Raw genomic sequence first — 20,156 nt, 5'->3', positions numbered from 1 at the left:
GTTCACCCAGCACCCAAGCTGTCAGGTCTGCAGCAACAGGCAGAGAGACCTTTTCAATTTCCCTAAGGCTCTTTAAGAACATTTAACAATGAGTTGATTGGGTATTATGCTGGTTTCGTCTGCTGTTTTTAATTTCTGTCTGTTATATTGCTCTTATATTATATTTTATTGCATGAATTATATTTTTATGGCATGTATTTTATTGTACGCAATCCACCATAGTAAAATGTATTTGAGCCGAGGGATAAAAACCTACCAAACTTTAAACCTGAAATGTGAATGGCGTAGAGCAGGCACGTCCAACAGGTAGATCCCTGGACGTCTGGGGTAGATCACTGGCTCCCCCCAAAGAAGCTAAAAAAAAAGCCTTGCACTCCCCAAAAGTGGGGCTTTCCTCCTCCCTATAAAAGCTCAATAACTTTGACCTGAACCCCCCAAAAACACAGTCAACAACTTGAACCCCCCCAAAGGAGGTAGATCACTCTGCCAGTTTTTAACTCTGTGAGTAGATCGCAGTCTCTTGGGAGTTGGCCACCCCTGGCGTAGAGGTTTGGGAGCAAGCCGAGGAGGGAGGGCTGGGCTTTCTTGCACTCCTGAGTTCTGGGCGTGAAGAAGGAAGCCGGGAGGCTCACAGGGCAGCTGGCTCAGAGTCAGCATCAGAAACTCAGACTCAGGTTATGGTCACCACAACAGAATGCCTATTGGCCCCGGGGGGTTGGACTAGTTGACCTTTGGGGTCCCTTTCCAATACTACAATTCTACGATTCAATGATCTCAGCTACAATGCTCTTACAACTACATATTCACTTGTCCCAGTACGCAAGAAGGAGAAGCACACACAGTGGAAATGGCATTAAGTGTGGACTAAGGTAGATTTTGAAACTGTGGTCACAGAAATCTCCACCTAGTTGCAATTGGACCCGCGCCAGAAGCAAAATGCACCTGGCGCCTGGAAAACCTCAAGCATTGCTCACAGTCCCAAAGATGAAGGGAGCCTCCCGTAAGATAGTGCTTCCCTAATAATAATAATAAATTTTATTTATACCCCGCCCTCCCCAGCCAAGACCGGGCTCAGGGCGGCTAACAACCAACAATAAAAGCAAGTTGATTAAAATACAATTTAAAAAGATTAAAATACAACATCAAAACATTAGAATGCAGCCTCTTCACAGGAGGAGAAAGGAAAAAGAGAGAGGGGGAGGGACTCAAACTGATTCTAAGCCAAAGGCCAGGCGGAACAACTCTGTCTTGCAGATCCTGCAGAAAGAAATCAGATCCCGCAGGGCCCTGGTCTCATGAGACAGAGCGTTCCACCAGGCCGGGGCCAGTGTTGAAAAGGCCCTGGCTCTGGTTGAGGCTAATCTGACTTCCTTAGGGCCCGGGACCTCTAAGGTGTTGCTATTTATGTCCTCCATCCATACTCATTCCACTCTGCTAAGTATTATTTACTTATTTATCGAAATCTACATAGTACTTAATTGTAGTAAGAGACAAAGAACTTAGATTTGAGCACAAGAGCAACTCAGAAACTGGCATTCAGAAGCATCGCTGCTTCTGACTGTGGAGAGGAGAGGCTAGCAGCCATCAGAAGCCCTCTCCTCCTCCGTGAATTTGCTTAATCCTCTTTAAAAGCCATCCAAGTCGCTGGCCATCACTGCCTCCTGTGGGAGGGAGTCCCACAGGTTAACTCTGCACTGCGTGAAGAAGGGCTTCCTTTTACGCGTACATTACAAAACCTCAAAGGGGTTTACAATGCAAAATGAAATACTGAATTGACCAATAGCTATTCAAAGAAACATTCAAAACAAATTAAACTCAGCAACAAACTGCAAAAAATGAAGACACATGTCTGCATAGCATGTGTCTTGGTTGTTAGGGATGCATTGCAGAGGGTTGGACTAGATAACCACTGGGTTCCCTTCCATCCCTACAATTCTATGATTTAGTGCAGCGGGGGGAGAGGGCGACCCATCCAAAACTCCCCCCACTGAAAAAGCCCCCTTTCTGCCCCCCCCCCAGATTCTCCAGGAAGACTGTTTGGCACAAGCCCACCATGTGCTCCAGGCTCCATCCCTTCTCTGCCCCCCCCCCCCAGCCCACCGAGCTTGGAGTGGACAGAGGGCGCCTCTTGCCACGATGGTTCCATGAAATGAATCCTGCCAAGCACAACAAACAGCCTGTTCTTTAGCTCATGGACTACTTCCATGCTGCTGGCATTTTATAGGGTTGCATTGCGTTATAATTGTGCAGCAGCAGCCTCAGGACCTGGTCAGGCTTTAAAGAGCAAAGAGGCGCAAGGGAGAGAAAGTGGGGCCAGCTTGTTTCCATCCAGCCAGCCTCCCCCCCCAGGAGCCTGCCAAGGACTATGGGCAGCGCAGAGTGCCCAAAACAGAGGGGCGGGGAGCGGAGAGGCTGCCTAAAACCACCGGGACTCCATCCCAGGACGGCGCACAGGACAGCCAGCGGAGCAGAAAAGGCACTCGGCACGTTCTCAGATGCGTCTCTGAGGGTCAGGGCCCAGCAGCAGCGGGGGAACGAGAAGTTAAGAACATAACAGCGTAAGAGGAGGTTGCTGGATCCGGCCAAAAACCCCTTCTAGTCCAGCAGAGAGATCACCTTGCTGACAAAGGTCTGTATAGTTAAAGCTCTGGTTTTCCCAGTCCTGATGTATGGAAGTGAGAGCTGAACCACAAAGAAGGCTGATCGCTGAAGAATGGATGCTTTTGAATTCTGGTGCTGGAGGAGACTCTTGAGAGTCCCATGGACTGCAAGAAGATCAAACCTCTCCATTCTGAAGGAAATCAGCCCTGAGTGCTCACTGGAAGGACAGATCCTGAAGCTGAGGCTCCAATACTTTGGCCACCTCATGAGAAGAGAAGACTCCCTGGAAAAGACCCTGATGCTGGGAAAGATGGAGGGCACAAGGAGAAGGGGACGACAGAGGAGATGGTTGGACAGTGTTCTCGAAGCTACGAACATGAGTTTGACCAAACTGCGGGAGGCAGTGGAAGACAGGAGGGCCTGGCGTGCTCTGGTCCAGGGGGTCACGAAGAGTCGGACACGACTAAACGACTAAACAACAAAAGTCCAGCACCCTGTTCTCACAGTAGCCCAGCAGAAGCCTTTGTGAAACCCGCAAGCAGGATTTGACCACAAGACCCTCTCCCCTCCTGTGGTTTCCAATAACTGGCCTTGAGAAGCACTATTGCCTCTAGCAGAGGAGGCAGAGTAGAGCCATTGATAGCCTTCTCCTGCTCCATGAATTTGTCCAATCCTCTTTTACAGACATCCAAGTTGGTGACTTCCTGTGGAAGGGAGTTCCAAAGTTCCACCATGCGCTGTGTGAAGAAGGACTTTCTTTTATCTTTCCTGATTCTCCCGACGTCCAGCTTCCTTGGAGGTTCACAACTTCTAGTGATATGAGAGAGGGAGGGAAACTGGTCCCTATCCGCTCTCTCCATGCCAGGCACCATTTTAAAAAAATTCAATCCTATGTCCTCTCAGTCGTCTTTTCTCTAAACTAAAAGGTTCCAAAACGCTGTCAACTTCCCTTGTCACTGCATCCCATTTATATCATTTTGCTTGCCTTTTTCTGAATGTTTTCCAACTCTGCAATACCCTTTCTGAGGCCAGGAGACCAGAACTGTACACCCTCATCCAAATACTGTTGCACCATAAATTTATATAATGGCATATAATTTTGAAAGCTGGAACTCCCTGCCTATTGATATCAGGCAGACGCCTTCGCTGTATTCTTTTCGGTGCCTGCCAAAAAAATCCTGGTTTAGGCAAGCATACCCAGATGCTTAGCAATGCTGTTGTGGGTTTCATCCGTTTTGGTATTTTAACTATTTGTATGTTTCAAAGTACGGTTGCAAATCTTTCTTGATCTTATTGTTTTATCTTTTTCCAAATTGCTTTGGGGTTTTTTTTACAATCAAGCAGCGCATACATTTTATGAAATAGATAAAGTAAATAAATAAGTTGCATGCACATGTTCCAGAGGACTCACATGCGCACATCGATTAAGCCTCCCATCTTCAGCGCTCGATCCAAGCCTGAGCCACAGAAGGGTCCATATCATGCCTGGGGTTTGGAGAATTTCCCTCGCCTCCCACCTCACAAGTCCCCTCCAAGCTCTCGCTGCGCTGCCATACTTCAAACTGCGGTTTCTCCTGGCGAAACCCGACCCGACTCTCTCTTTCCAGAGACAAAGCTGGGCAAGAGCTCCAGTTCCAGGCCAAGAGGCTCGGTTTGGCTTCTGGAGATGAAAAAAGGAGCGTAAAGTCTGTTTGAAAGAGATGGCAGGCAGGCAGGCAGGATGGGGACCCCATGATGCGCCTTGGGCTAAGGGCAGAGTCCGCACACTTACTATTTTATTTATTTATTGCATTTATTTGTTGTTGTTGGGTCGTTTAGTCGTGTCCGACTCTTTGTGACGCCCTGGACCAGAGCACGCCAGGCACTCCTGTCTTCCACTGCCTCCCGCAGTTTGGTCAAACTCATGTTTGTAGCTTCGAGAACACTGTCCCACCATCTCGCCCTCTGCCGTTCCCTTCTCCTTGTGCCCTCCATCTTTCCCAGCATCAGGGTATTTTCCAGGGAGTCTTCTCTTCTCATGAGGTGGCCAAAGTATTGGAGCCTCAGCTTCAGGATCTGCCCTTCCAGTGAGCACTCAGGGCTGATTTCCGTCAGAATGGACCGGTTGGATCCATGGGACTCTCAAGAGTCTCCTCCAGCACCAGAATTCAAGAGCATCAGCCTTCTTGATGGTCCAGCTCTCACTTCCATACATCACTACTGGGAAAACCATAGCTTTTACTATATAGACCTTTGTTGGCAAGGTGATGTCTCTGCTTTTTAAGATGCTGTCTAGGTTTGCCATCGCCTTTCTCCCAAGGAGCAGGCGTCTTTTAATTTCATGACTGTTGTCACCATCTGCAGTGATCATGGAGCCCAAGAAAGTAAAATCTCTCACTGCCTCCATTTATATATCCTACTTTTTCCTCCCAAGGGGCTCCAGGTGACCCCACCTAACTGCTTCTGCATTTAACCTCCCCCCCCCACAACAACCCTGCGAGGGAGGTTAGGCTTGAGGGGCACCTCCTGCCCTCCACAAGGTCACCCAGTGAACGTCACATGGCCAAGCAGGGTTTGGAACCCAGGTCTCTCCCAGGTCCCGGTCCAACACTCTAACCACTATACCACACTGTCTGCCTGAGGAAAGGGACAAGGCACTGGAGAAGACCCCGTCAGCCAGACTTTCTCCTGAGCTGATTGACAGGGTGTTCTGCTTGCGTACAGAACTGAACAGTTTTTATAGGGATGGCAATGTTATCGCAACTTGATTCATGGGAGGCCACAATAAATTTGCTTTGAAAAGGAAAGGAAAACTCAGGAAAACGACCTTGCTGGTCAAAGCACTGAATCATTCCACACTCCCTTCACCTTTTTAAACTTTCAGCCACCTTCATATTTTTACACTCTAACAGAGATGCGACTCAGACTTGCAGACCCCAGACCCAGACACTCAGCTTCCATAATACCAAGATGTTCCTGTGGGCCAACATGCTTCAAAGCCTTAATTACATTGCTAATTGTTTAGCATGTGTAATTAATTGTATTTCCTCTTTGCAGCCACCCTGGGAAAACAGTCCCCAACTGCATCCTATGCAAGAATATTAGAAAGCGGGACAATTTCTTTTTTTCCCTTCTTTCTTTCTTTCTTTCTTTCTTTCTTTCTTTCTTTCTTGCAATTTTATTTATTTATTAAAGTTCTTATGTGACATTGGTAAACATTACCATATTACATCACAAGGCTTATTATACTGTAATTTTCAGCATGTATACAAAGTTTATATACTTAAAGGAATGGGGGGGAAACCACAAGGACAAAAAGCTATTCCCAAATCATATATATACCAACACCTCGGACTATCCCATTGTATATTCCTTTTTTACAAATGAATGTACTCTTATTACAGTGGTACCTCAGGTTAAGTACTTAATTCGTTCCGGAGGTCCGTACTTAACCTGAAACTGTTCTTAACCTGAAGCACCACTTTAGCTAATGGGACCTCCTGCTGCCGCCACACTACTGGAGCACAATTTCTGTTCTCATCCTGAAGCAAAGTTCTTAACCTGAAGCGTATGTAACCTGCGGTACCACTGTATTGTATATTTCTTTACATTTTATCTAATACATTCCTATATCAATATGTACCTTGGTCCTATTTCTCAACTCAGTCTCTCTCCAATGTCAATCGAATGCTAGCATAGATAGCGAACCTTTACTGTATTTTTGAACATATATCTTGTGTCTATCCCACTTTTCCATAATTTTTTGAGAAATCGGGGCAATTTCTAATGGAGTTGATTTGCTGTATGAGGCTCATGTCACATCTAAGCAGTTATTGGCACGATGCACAGGCAACCTGGACAGCTCACTGCCGCAAGACATGTTAGCAATCGCATTCGTAAATGGCTCTTTAAAAGTGTCCAAGACTTGGGAGACCAGGGTTCAAATCCCCACTCAGCTATGGAAGATGCGGGGTCACCTGGGGCCAGACTCAGTCTCCTAGGCTGACCTACCCTACAGGGTTGTTGTGAGGATAGAATAAGGAAGGGGAGAACCACATGTGCCAGCTTCAGCTTCCGGGGCAAAAAGTAGGCTATAAATGTCATAATAATAAAATAGATAAGACTCGCTCCTGCCTGGACTTTCTGTTTGGCTGCTGTTATGTACTGAGTTGAACAGGATCCAGAATGCAGCAGTCTGATTGGTCCTAGAACAATAGGATCCAGAATGCAGCAGTCTGATTGGTCCTAGAACAACAGGATCCAGACTGCAGCAGTCTGATTGGTCCTAGAACAATAGGATCCAGAATGCAGCAGTCTGATTGGTCCGCAGGAGCCACCCAATCCAATCCCGGAGAATCCCGGAATTAGCCAATCACGTGGGGCCCATTGTGTAAATAATGTATATAAACAAGACATTTTGGGGGAACTGGCATTCCTCACTACTATGAGCTGAATAAAGAGCATGAAATCCACACTCGACTCCAAGTATATTTCAGCTGCCATGGCGAACAGCTGTCCCCATTACATCAGAGCCCTTTTGTACGGAATTTGATGATAACATGGGAGCAATTATCCTCCCATCCCTCCAGGGTCTGGGGGGGGCAGCTTCACCCGCAGAGTGTCCAATACCTGCTGCCCGTCCGGAAGGAATGAGGGGGCAAGGGGCACTGGGTGCAATGCAGCGTGCGTTTTTGGCAACTCTCCAAAGCTGCCAAAATGAGCAGCGGACACCTGCTTTTTAAGATGAAATTTGGACTTAATTAACAGGCATGCTCTGAACTAGGGGAGATAAAGTATTCTGCTTATTGACTCAGCCACTGGGTGCCAAGGATTCGATCTGGAGAAGGACTATCATTGCAATCGGACTGGTATGTCGGAACGGAAGGGCGGGGTGAGCCTCCATTATTTCTCTTTGATATATTTTGCATTTGCTATTCTACCTGGCAAACCTCTTTCAAAAGACTGACTGCCTGACAGTTTGAAGTACGCAAGCGGGATTGAAATAATCTTTTACTATTGTGATGATTATGGTTTAACTACAGAATTGACTGTGTGAAATTGGACTACGATTTTGGCAATCACTTTCTACGGAACGATAAAAAAGAATTTATGATGGGAATCATGGTATTGTTGCTGAAGCACCGGCTTATTAACATATATATATATGTATGTATTTAAAGGCTTGCTCTTGCCTAGCCCTAGCCCCACCCCATCCCCACTCCGGGCTATCAGACAAACACATAAAAAACAAAACAAACCCAGGCTGGCACGGGATGCTACATTCACGAGAAGAAATAGAACGCTTGAGGTTTTTGGACTGGCAACGTTTTCCCCCTACAAAGCTAATTCCTTGTGGTTTCTTATTAGCCGAGTTGTGACAACTTTGCCGTCTTTATAAAAGCTGTCAAGTTCTTTATGCAAGCAGACGAACAGCCTGCCGGTCAGCCCAGGAGAGAGTCTGGCTGGCGGGGTCTTCTCCAGCACAACTGCCCTGTCTAAATAAACACAGAACAGACCTTTACCCCTTTAAGCCAGGGGTTCTCAAAGGGTGTGGCATGCCACCCTGGTGTGGCATGAATGGATGACAAGTGTGGCAGGAAGATTCAAGGACAGAGAAACATTTAAACATTTCAATATGGTATACCATAGTATCAAAATATTTTTTTTCTTTGCAAAATGCGGATACAGTGGTACCTCAGGTTACAGACGCTTCAGGTTACAGACTCTGCTAACCCAGAAATAGTACCTCGGGTTAAGAACACAATCCCAGAGTCGGTCACGACTAGACCTAATGGTCAGGGGTCCCTTTACCTTTAAACAATTTATTTAACTAAAACAATAACATTATCGCATATGTATCCATGTTTGCTAACTGATGTGGTTAAACGATTAAAAAACACATACCCTTAGACTGAGTTTTGGCACATATGAAAAACAAATCCTTATTTCCTGATGAATAGCCTTTGGACTATAATGTAACTTAAATAGAAAACTATCTTTAGAAAGATGTTTCCTCCAAAAGCATTTTATTTTAAAAATCTCAATTTAAATAAATAAAAATCCGATTTAAATTTTAAAAATCCAATTTATTTTATTTTTAAAAATCATTTATTTTTATCCACCCTGATTTGTACCCTAAGGCCATTTGAGTCTCCACTTCTTAACACTCACATTTCCCAAGGGTCAAGTGACTTCCTCATAGGAAATGTGTCTGGTGTATAGGACTGGCCAGGATGCAGATGGATGGATCTCAAAGCTGGGCAACAGCTCAGCTCATTAATGAGGTGCAAATTGCTGAGGTTTAGACATCTTATTACTCCACCACCCAGGTGCTAATGGGTCTTAGTCCTACCTGGAATGAGACCCCACTCCTGTGAATTAGCCAACCTGATGCAGGCATATTCCTGGGGTGCCCCCATCCTGACAAACAGAGGCAGGCATGTGAGCAAGGAAGTGCCACCTGCTCCACACTGTCCTAAGTGTGTGACAGATTGGTTTGCACTGGTATCCCTGTCGGCTTCCCTGAAGGACATGTTCAATGAGAAGAGCGCCAGGTGCCAGGTGCAAACCACAAGTTCGGTTGGTGGACCACAAGCTTAACACGAGTCAACAGGGTGATGCAGCGGCAATAAAAGCAAACACTGTTCTCGGCTGCTTCAACAGAAGTACAGTGGTACCTCTGGATGCGAACGGGATCCGTTCCGGTGCCCCATTCGCATCCAGAAGCAAACACAACCCGCGTCCGTGTGTCTGCGCGTGCTGCAATTCGGCGCTTCCGCGTATGCACGTGAGGTCATTTTGAGCGTCTGTGCATGCGCATGCGTGAGCGTCGAAATGCAGAAGTTACACACTCTGTTACTTCCAAGTCGCCGCGGAGCGCAACCCGAAAATATTCATCCCAAAGTTACTTCAGCCCGAGGTATGACTGTACAGTTGTACCTTGGTTCCCAAACGCTGAAAACCCAGAAGTAAGTGTTCCAAGAAGAAAAGTAAAATAACAATATGTTAGAATAAATTATTAAGTTAAAGTGGAGAAATAAGTTAAGGATTTGCTGAATCGACAATTTAAATTGGAATACAAGAAGGGGCGGTGTGAGGAGGTCTGAGAAACAAGTTATAAGAAAATAAGTAATTGAAATTTTATTTGTTTTTAATTGTTTTTAAGTTTTGGATTTTTGGATTTTTGTTATTTTTTGTCTATTTTTGTTTTGTGTGGTTTATGAAAATGCCAATAAATATTCATTTTAAAAAAACAGAAGTAAGTTCCAGTTTGCAAATGTTTTTCGGAAGCCAAACATCCGATACGGCTGTCGGCTATTGTTTCTGGGGCACCTGGACCAGGGGTAGGCAACCTAAGACCCATGGGCCGGATGCGGCCCAATCGCCTTCTAAATCCAGCCAGCGGACGGTCCAGGAATCAGCATGTTTTTACATGAGTAGAATGTGTCCTTTTATTTAAAATGCATCTCTGGGTTATTTGTGGGGCATAGGAATTCGTTCATTTTTTTTCTTTCCAAAATATAGTCCGGCTCCCCACATGGTCTGAGGGACAGTGGACTGGCCCATGGCTGAAAAAGGTTGCTGACCCCTGGCCTGGACCAATTAGAAACTGCGCCTTGGTTTTTGAACATTTCAGAAGTCAAATGGAACTTCCAGAACAGATTAAGTTTGGCGCTTTTGTTTTTGTCATTTATTTTGAATTTTTGTTTTTGAGGCTTTTTCGGTTCATTTGTTTTTGGGACTATGTGGAACCCAGTTCAGCTACTGATTGATGGATTGTGTGACTTTGGAAACGGATAAAAGCCCCCTATCCAAATAATGACTATCATCAGCGCAGGTAAGAATTTTTTTAAAAAAACTTTTATCATCTACAATACTGTCTGATTTATTTTATAGTACAGTACATTGATTATTGATTTCCTTTTATGGATCAATGGTCTCGTTAGATAGTACAATTCATGTTAAATTTCTGTTTTAGGGGTTGTTTTTAAAAGTCTGGACTTTCTATGGGAAAGCGCGACTTGGTTTTGGAACGCTTTGGTTTTGGAATGGACTTCTGGAATTAAGTTTGACAACTAAGGTACCACTGTATAGTGTCCAGACCAATGGAAGTAATAGCCTTTTAAATTGTGTGCAGGGGTTATTGTTTTTGCTTGTTACTCTGTTCTGTATTTTTGTGCTTTTATATTGTAAACTGCCTTGTGATCCTTGGATGAAGGGTGGTATAGAAATTTAATAAATAAAAATAAAATAAAATAAATAAGCTTGGCCTTCTTTGCAGAAGGCTAGATTTCTAGGTTTTATGCTGTTTTTAAGTGTTTTAAATTTGTTGTTAGCTGCCCTGAGCCCGGTTTTCTGAACCGGGAATGGCGGGGTATAAATAAAAATTTATTATTTATTATAGGTAAAAGCGTTTTGTTCCACGGAGGAGCATTCTGTGATGTGAGTGCCCACCTGCAGTCGCACGCAATACAATCCAGACGTAGATTTACTACCTCATCTGTTATTTACAAGACCCGGATCCAAGAGACGACGGTGATATAAGAGGCCTAGAAAACAATCCACTGCGTTGGTGCAAGATGGGTTATATTTAAATGCCAGGAGCCAGGAGCATTCCTGGGGAAGCAGCCAGTCCCTATGGAAACTGAGACGCCTGAACATGTGTCCGTCAGCCGAGAATCCTGGCTCCACACTTGACAGTTGCCGGTCGTCAACTGTTTTACTGCGTGTTGCACAACATGCCCCGTCTGGCTCTGCAAAACGGCAGCAACCCAGCAGGGCTTTAAGCGATTCAGCCACCGAACCAAAGGCTCTTGTCAATAACCCTCCTTCCCCATCCTTTAAGGATCTCAGGAACATTATCGCTGGTCAGCTCACGATCTGCAAATTGCTTTGCAGATCCATTTCCACAAAGCGGGAAGTACAAACATATGACACACCCACAGAAAAGATATACCCAGATTCTGAGCTAACAATGCACAAAGTAATGTCAGATGCCAGACTGTTTTCTTTTTTTAATGTATTTTTATCTATATGCTTTTGTTGTGGCAAAAGGGCAGTACAATAGTACCTTGGTTCTCAAACGCCTTGGAACCCAAACACTGCAAACCCGAAAGTAAGTGTTCAGGTTTGCAAACTTTTTTCAGAAGCCGAACGTGCTCCGTTTTGAGTGCCACACTTTTGTTTTAAGTGTTACACTAACAATTTGAATGTTATGCTTCCGTTTTGAGTGTTACGCTGACGTCTGTCTATTTTTGCTATTTTGCATTTTTACAGCTCTTTTTCTTTTGTTTCTGTGACTGTGTGGAACCCAGTTCAGCTACTGATGGATTGATGGTGTGACTGCAGTACATTGTTTATTGCTTTCATTTTATGGATCAGTGGTCTGGTGAGATAGTAAAATTCATGTTATATTGCTCTTTTAGGAATGGATGGATTCATCCATTTTGCATTACTTTCTTTGGGAAAGCGCACCTTGGTTTTGGAACACTTTGGTTTTGGAACCGACTTCCGGAACGGATTAAATTTGAGAAGCAAGGGAGCACTGCATTTAAATAATTGAAATGAATATGGAACAAACAGTCGTCTCTGCTTGTGTTCAGTGGGACACCATCTCTAGGCTTGGAGAAAACAACTCCATTCACAAATAAGCGCACACATATTTGGGTTCACACTAAGCAAAGCAGACTAAGCCAGGGCATCACATCTGGGCAGTGATATCAGGACACAATGCAAGGAGAGGTCAAAGGCATGCCGTGGCCCTGATGGCTGGATCAGGAGATGACCTGGTCCTGTGTGTTCCTCGAATCCTAGAATTCAGTGCGTCCCTCTCTGCTGCTCCAGCTGCCTCAAAGGAGGCCCACTTGGTACTGTCTCAGCAAAGGTCTCCACTGCACGGACACCTCCTCCAAAATGTTATGAGAACATAGGACAAGCTTGCTGGATCAGCCAATGGTCCATCAATCCGTCATCCTGGGCTTGCAATGGCCAACCAGACACCCGCGGAAGCCTGAAAGCTGCGCATGAGCCCGGCAGCAGTAAGTCCGTGCCCACCTGCCAGCAACTGGAATTCAGAAGTGCAGTGATGCAAAGGATTGTGGCATTATCAGATTGATGCTTGCAAAAAAAATAATATTCTGGAATAAATCAGTGCTGTCAAACCTCAGCTACCAAACGCCTCCGTTTTGGAACATTTCGGCATTCCCGAATGCCGAAAACCTAGAAGTAAATGCTCCGGTTTCTAAACGTTTTCCGGAAGCCAAATGTCCAACGCGGCTTCCACTTGACTGCAGGAAGCTCGACAGCTGAGGCACGGCTTCCAAACATTTCGGAAGCTGAATGGGCTTCCGACTACGTTCGGAAACCAAAGTTTGACTGCACTCAGCAAGAACATCCGACATCCACGGCATAGGAAGAGCCTGGCTGCTGGATCAAACCAAAGGCACATTGAGCTCAGCATCTTCCATTTGTCAGCTCTTCTGGAAAAAGCATGCCTGTATCCCACCTGAAGGCTTTCGGCAAAGGAAAGGGGTGGGCCAGCCTCTGCAATCCGTCACACACACACGGAAGTCAGACATGACTCATCACCAGAACCCATCATTCCTCTGCTGTACCCCAAAACAACAGCCCCTTTGGACATACGCAGAATGGCTTCTTCTATGAATGAAACTGAATTGTCTAGAATCATAGAATCATAGAGTTGGAAGAGACCACAAGGGCCATCGAGTCCAACCCCCTGCCAAGCAGGAAACACCATCAGAGCACTCCTGACATATGGTTGTCAAGCCTCTGCTTAAAGACCTCCAAAGAAGGAGACTCCACCACACTCCTTGGCAGCAAATTCCACTGTCGAACAGCTCTTACTGTCAGCTCTTACTGTCTAGAATGGGAACATCCCTGCATGTACTCCGAGGGTACACATGCACACAGGCCCTTCAGGATTTAACCTCCTTCCGCTGGGCCTGTAAGACAGAGCTATTCCGCCTGCCTTTTAATCTGAATTCAGCCTGATCTTTTATTTCCCTTCTCTTCCCTCCCCTTTTATGAAGATCACCCACTCTGAGACCCCACAGCTAATTCTCCCCTGGCCTCCTCGCTGGCCCAAGTAGGACTAATTTAGCCAGCTAGCCCTAGTGATTATCTAATGTTTATTAGATGGATTTCCCCTAAATTGATTTCTGAACTTTGAATTTTATTGCTATTCATGTTTTTATACTATATTTTATGCTGCTTTTACAATTAAGTGTTTTAAATTTGTTGTTAGCCACCCTGAGCCCAGTTTTTGAACTGGGAAAGGCAGGGTATAAATAAAAATTATTATTATTATTATTATTATTATTATTATTATTATTATTATTATTATTATATCACAGATGGGAAAACACTGAGTTGCACAAGAAAAGCCGTGCTGATTGGCATGTGCTGGCTGGCGAAGCGTTGTAGGGCCCCCAACTCTGCAAACACCTCCAACCCGTGTGCATTTAATCCATGAAGAGAGCATGTCCACACTGCAGCCCTGCAACTCAACCCCTTAAGCCTCTCGCCGTGAGGCTCGCTTGCATTTTCCGTTAAAAATTCAGATTTCTTTGCAAAAGCATCCAGACCTTGTGACTCAGTTTCACACAGGCAGAGGAGGACGCTGAAAACATTGGAGCGAAACGCCACGCCGGCTTTCAACATCTATGCCTGGCTATTCCAGTGGGTTTCAGAATTTTCTAGCTGCAGAGAGCCCTTTCCAAGTCGACGTGTGTCTGCAGAGCGGCGGCTTGTTGCAGAGGATTGTGGGAAGCGTCCCAGGGCGTTCACGTGAGGCGCCGGCTAATCTTGCTGGGCGTCACTGTGGCTCTGTGTAAATGGAGAACGCGTCCGGGAACACACCAAACAACACTGGCCTGCATTTGTGCATCGCAGGAGTTGATCGGTGGCGGCGGTCAAGCCCATCTTTCAGGGAAATCTGCCTTGCAGCACTGACCTTCTCACTCTAGAACCGCAAATCACCTCCAAGAAACCCTCAGTTTCTCCGGGACAGATGCTCGTTTTTGTATGACATGTATAATAACTCAGTGAGTCCCCTGTGCCCGTTTCCCACAAGTGTAGTTCGAAATGAAAAAGGAAATCTTCATTAGCTTGCATGCAGATTTCTATTTTTAAAATGGCTCTTTTCCACTTTCTACACCTCATTAACCAGCTTCACACTTTTCGGACCGAAAAGCATTTTTAGCACCACTTCCGAATGTGTCCTTAGATGCTCCGTTAGAAAATGCCAAGGTGCACAAACCAAGTACGAACGTGTATTTGGGGCACATCCGCTGCACTAACTCGCATTCATTGCTTATCGCTTTAGCATCACTTCACCGGAAGAATCCCAGGAACTGTAGCTGGCAAGATGCTCTGGATCCTGTTAGGCGCTCCTAGCCCCCCACTCAAAAACTACAGTTCCCAGAAGTCCCTGTGAAGAGGGAATATCATTGTCAAACCAGTTTTCACTCATATAGAGTTTAGAGTTTCAGGAAATACCTCTCAGGATTTATGAGCAGGAAGGCAAAATAGGGAACAAAAAGCAATGAGGAGCTCCATCTGTGCACACTGAGAGAAGCAACACCCGACCGAATTGTCCCCATTTCACTGAGTCCAGAAAATTACCATCTGTGTGCCCGGAATTCAAATCACCTCATACACCACAGGGCAAAGACCTGTTTTTCAAACTGCATTTTTAAGAAGCACAATTAAAATAAATCTATTTGCTGAAAGAGCTCTTTAGAAGGCCACACAGAATCACTACCGCCTTGACCGTATTGTTTCATCTGCTGAGTCCTTCAAGAAGGCCGGGCGACATTTTGCCAAGATGGAAGCCAAAGAGTTCTTTGACTGAGTTGCTGCTGGGCTTGTGGTTCTTATAGCAGCTACTACTATGCTATAAGATCCACTGTCCTGTGATATCATATATGAGTTTGTACTACTGATGAAGCCCAAGACGGCGAAACAAGGCTAATATTCCGGAAATCCTTGTCGAACTGCAACAACCTTTCGTGCGGATTGTTGGACTCTATGAACAGACAGGTGGAATAGACACTTTCACATATATGGACCTTATGCATAAACTGATCAGTGAATGAACTGATTCACTGGGTCTTCTAAGTTTTTCATTGAACTTTATGAGCTACTTCTGTTGAAATCTACAGTTCAGTACAATGAATAGTATATATTATTTTTCCAAACGTACAGCCGGTTACGTCTTGTGTGTTTATTGAATGGGCTTGTAGTTCTGACAACAAGAAGTATTATAAGAGAGGGCTCGATGTTACCTCCAAATGTCTGCTCCGAATCTTCAACTGGGCTCTCTCCCTTAATTTCCTAGCTTCAAGACAACATGACAACCCATCCAACTGCTTAAAAAACTCCCTCAGAAGGTGGTGGACTCCCCTTTGCTGGAGAGCTTGAATGACCTTCTGTCAGGGGTTCTTTAGCCATGATTGCCACCTTGCAGGGGGTTGGACTAGAACCAGAGGCCTTTCTCCTGGGCATGGTCGGCCAATTGGTGCCAAAGAAGGATAGAACTTTTTTTATGTATGCTACAACAGCAGCAAGAATACTTATTGCAAAGTATTGGAAGACACAAGAACTACCCACCTTGGAAGAATGGCAGATGAAGGTGATGGACTATATGGAACTGGCGGAAATGACTGGCAGAATCCGAGACCAGGGAGAAGAGTCGGTGGAAGAAGATTGGAAGAAATTTAAAGATTATTTACAGAAATACTGTAAAATTAATGAATGTTAGAGTGATGTTGGAATGAAGTTAAGTGGTTTTAGCAGCAATGTTACAAAGGTGTATGAAAAAATGGATTGCTAATAGGTGTGAATCTAAAGTTATAATATATCAAGACAAAGGATTAAGATAAAAATAAAGAGGGAAAGGATTTGCTGAATTAACTAATTGAACTGGAATACAAAAAAGGGAGGTGTGAGGAGGTCAGGGAAACAAGTAAATGAAAGACAAGACATGGAAAGACTGATTTGTTTTTTAATTGCTTTTTATTTTTCTGTATTTTGTATTTTCTTTTTTCTTTTTCTTATCTTTTTCTTATTATTGTAATTTTGTTTGAAACTTTAATAAATATCATTTTTTTTTAAAAAGGACTAGAGGACCGCTGGGTTCCCTCCCACAACTACAATTGTATGAGTCTCTGTGCCACCCGAGCCAAGACTACCAGCCTTGCTACCAGGTTCCTTCCCACCAGAGATGGCAGGGGTTGAACGCGGGCACCTTCTGTGCATCAAAAGCTCAGCACCTGCCACCTTTCCCGTCTCTACGGTGGGACCACCGCTCCTTGCTTCCCACCGTGGCAGAGCTCCCATGGCAACAGACCGATGCTGGATCTTCCGGTGGTAACTTAGAAGGCTCCTGGCGAGCCGGACAATTTATTTTATTGCCTGCTCCACTCCAAAGGCTCAGGGAAGGCAATAAAATGAATAGAGACATAAGACCTCATTAAAACTGAATTTCCTTCCAACGCTGAAATCCATATTTTGAAACCCAAACCCTCCAGCTTTTCCCTCTTTCACGAAAGGACAGAAATGCCAAACTCTGAGTGTCCTGCAACATGTCATTTGCTTTTTATTTTGTAAAGGGTGCTCTTGAAAACGTACAGAATGGATTTCTGTCAGAACTGAGCTGCACGAACCTTGGAAGAGGGGCAAGCACTTTCAGGCAGGCTTCACCCCATAACAGTTAACCTGGGGGGCTTTACCCCTCAACAAGGTGCGGCCAGAGCTCAGGGACAGACCAAAGGTCCCGGGTTCAACAGCAGCAGGTGATGATGATGAGGCCATCTTCAGCACAGTTGAACTGTGGAACTCCCTGCCACAGGAGGCGGGGATGGCTGCCAACCTAGATGGCTTTAAAAGAGGAGTAGACAAATTTGTGGAGGTTATTGCTATCAATGGCCAGGATGACTATGCTCTACCTCTGCAGTCGGAGGCAGCCAGGCTTCCGAATCCCAGTTGCTGGAAACCACAGGAAGGGAGAGGCCTCTAGAGCCTGGATCCTGCTTGGAGGATTCGCACAAGCATCTAGTCGGTCCCTGTGAGAACAGGATGCTGGACAAGATGGGCCACTGGCCTGATCCAGCAAGATCTTCTCATGTTAGAATGGGTCTTTCATTCATCCTGCAATAAGGTAAGGTAATGCCACAGAAGACAGAATCAGAATTCAAAATGACCTTTACAGATTGGAGTACTGGGCGCAAGCTCACAAAATGAATTTCAACAGGGACAAATCTAAGTTAGGCACTTAGATAGGAAGAACCAGATGCACATATATAAGATGAGGAACATCTGGCTTACCAGTAGGACACATGAAAAAGATCTAGAGGTCTTAGGGCCACAAGCTTAACATGAGTGAACAGTGTGATGCAGCAGCAAAAGAAGTGAATGCTATTCTGTGCGGCACCAACAGAAGTCTAGTGTCCAGGTCAAGGGAAATAATAGTATCACTCTATTCTGCCTTGATCAGACCACATCTGGAATACTGTGTCCAATTCTGGGCACCACAATTTAAGGAGGATGTTGACAAGCTGGAAGGTGCGCAGAGGAGGGCGACCAAGATGATCAAGGGTCTGGAAACCAAGCCTGATGAGGAACGGTTGAAGGAGTTGGGTATGTTTAGCCTGGAAAAGAGGAGACTGAGAGGAGATATGAGAGCCGTCTTCAAATATCTCAAGGGCTGTCACCTGGAATATGGAGCAAGTTTGTTTCTTCTGGATGGTAGGATTCGAACCAATTGCTCCAAGTTGCAAGAAAGGAGATTCCGACTAAACATCAGGAGGAACTTTCTGACAGTATGAGCTATTTGTCAGTGGAATGGTCTCCCTTGGGAGGTTGTGGATTCTCCTCCATTGGAGGTTTTCAAGCAGAGGTTGGGTGGCCATCTGTCATGGATGCTTTAGCTGAGATTCCTGCATTGCAGGGGGTTGGACTAGATGACCCTTGGGGTCCCTTCCAAGATTCTAAGATTCTATGATCTTTGTCCAAAGACAGATTTCCCCTTGGAAATCCAGCTGAGCAAAAGCACATTTCCTCTCTGACATTTAAACTGCCACCTTCAGCTCTTTACCTCCTCAAATTCTGAGCCTGCCTGGAGATGAGGAACTCAAATGCTGCCAAGATACGCGGATGATGGCTCCTCATGCCCTTTTCACGCCACAGCCATGCAGTTGCCGGCATTTGACCACACTGGCCAAGCGGCTCCAAAAAACCTTTGGCATTGTCTACTGGATTGCAACATCTGCTTGGGTAGCTAAGGCTACCAATTCAGCCACTTGGGAAGGGAGTGTGTGGAAATGGGTCTCTTGATTTCAGCCTTCCCAAAAAATCCAGAATGACACAATTCATCTAGGTTGTGAAAGCATCACAGAATGTTGGATTTGGGAGGGATATTGAAGGCCTAGAAGGCTGATCGCTGAAGAATTGATGCTTTTGAATTCTGGTGCTGGAGGAGACTCTTGAGAGTCCCATGGACTGCAAGGAGATCAAACCGATCCATTCTGAAGGAAATCAGCCCTGAGTGCTCACTGGAAGGACAGATCCTGAAGCTGAGGCTCCAAGACTTTGGCCACCTCATGAGAAGAGAAGACTCCCTGGAAAAGACCCTGCTGCTGGGAAAGATGGAGGGCACAAGGAGAAGGGGACGACAGAGGACGAGATGGTGGGACAGTGTTCTCGAAGCTACCAGCATGGGTTTGACCAAACTGCGGGAGGCAGTGGAAGACAGGAGGGCCTGGCGTGCTCTGGTCCAGGGGGTCACAAAGAGGCGGACACAACTAAACGACTAAACAACAAGAACAAATTGAAGGTCTAGGAATCTACAGCATCCCTGACTGGTGATGGCTGCCCAGTCTCTGCCTCGGCAAAAGAGAGGGCACTACTTCCTTGAGGCAGACTGTTCCGCTGTTGAACGTCTCTTGCCTTTAGGAAATTTCTCGTAATGTTCATAGCAAAAAAATAGCTGCTGCCTTGCAGTTTCCACCCTCCAATGCTGGCCCTGCCCTCTGGAGCAACGGGAGAACAAGAGTTCGCTCCATCTTCTGTGTGAGACAGTCCAGCAGGTATCTGAAGACCTCTGCCATGGCTCACATTAATATAAACATGAGAAAAGCCTGCTGGAGCAATGGCCCATCTAGTCCAGTGTCCTGTTCTCACAATGGCCAACCAGTTACCCCACTGGGAAACCCACAAGCACCTGAGCACAAGAGTAGCCCTCTCCCTTCCTGCCGTTTCCAGTGGCTGGTATTCAGAAACAGCTCTGCCTCCAATTGTGATAATAATAATAATAATAATAATAATTCCCCAGTCACTTTGGGCAGCTCCCAACAGAACAATAAAAACAAAATAAAACTTCAAACATTAAAAGCTTCCCTAAACAGGGCTGCCTTCAGATGTCTTCTAAAAGTCAGATAGTTGTTTATTTCCTTGACATCTAATGGGAAGGTGTTCCACAGGGTGGGCGCCACTACCGAGAAGGCCCTCTGCCTGGTTCCCTGTAACTTCTTCCAGTGAGGGTCAGAAGGTCCTTGGTT

The 20,156-nt window shown here is 45.5% G+C and overlaps 1 protein-coding gene across 5 annotated transcripts in view; it reads right to left on the bottom strand.

Annotated features, from left to right (window-relative positions):
• IL11RA (interleukin 11 receptor subunit alpha) overlaps positions 1-20,156 on the bottom strand; it is a 140,580-nt gene that overhangs the window by 53,118 nt on the left and 67,306 nt on the right. The gene's annotated exons all lie outside the window — the stretch shown is intronic.

Source organism: Podarcis muralis, chromosome 11 (genome assembly GCF_964188315.1).
Source record: "Podarcis muralis chromosome 11, rPodMur119.hap1.1, whole genome shotgun sequence".
Classification (NCBI taxonomy): Eukaryota; Metazoa; Chordata; class Lepidosauria; order Squamata; family Lacertidae; genus Podarcis; species Podarcis muralis.
This window is presented reverse-complemented; position numbering and strand designations above follow the sequence as displayed.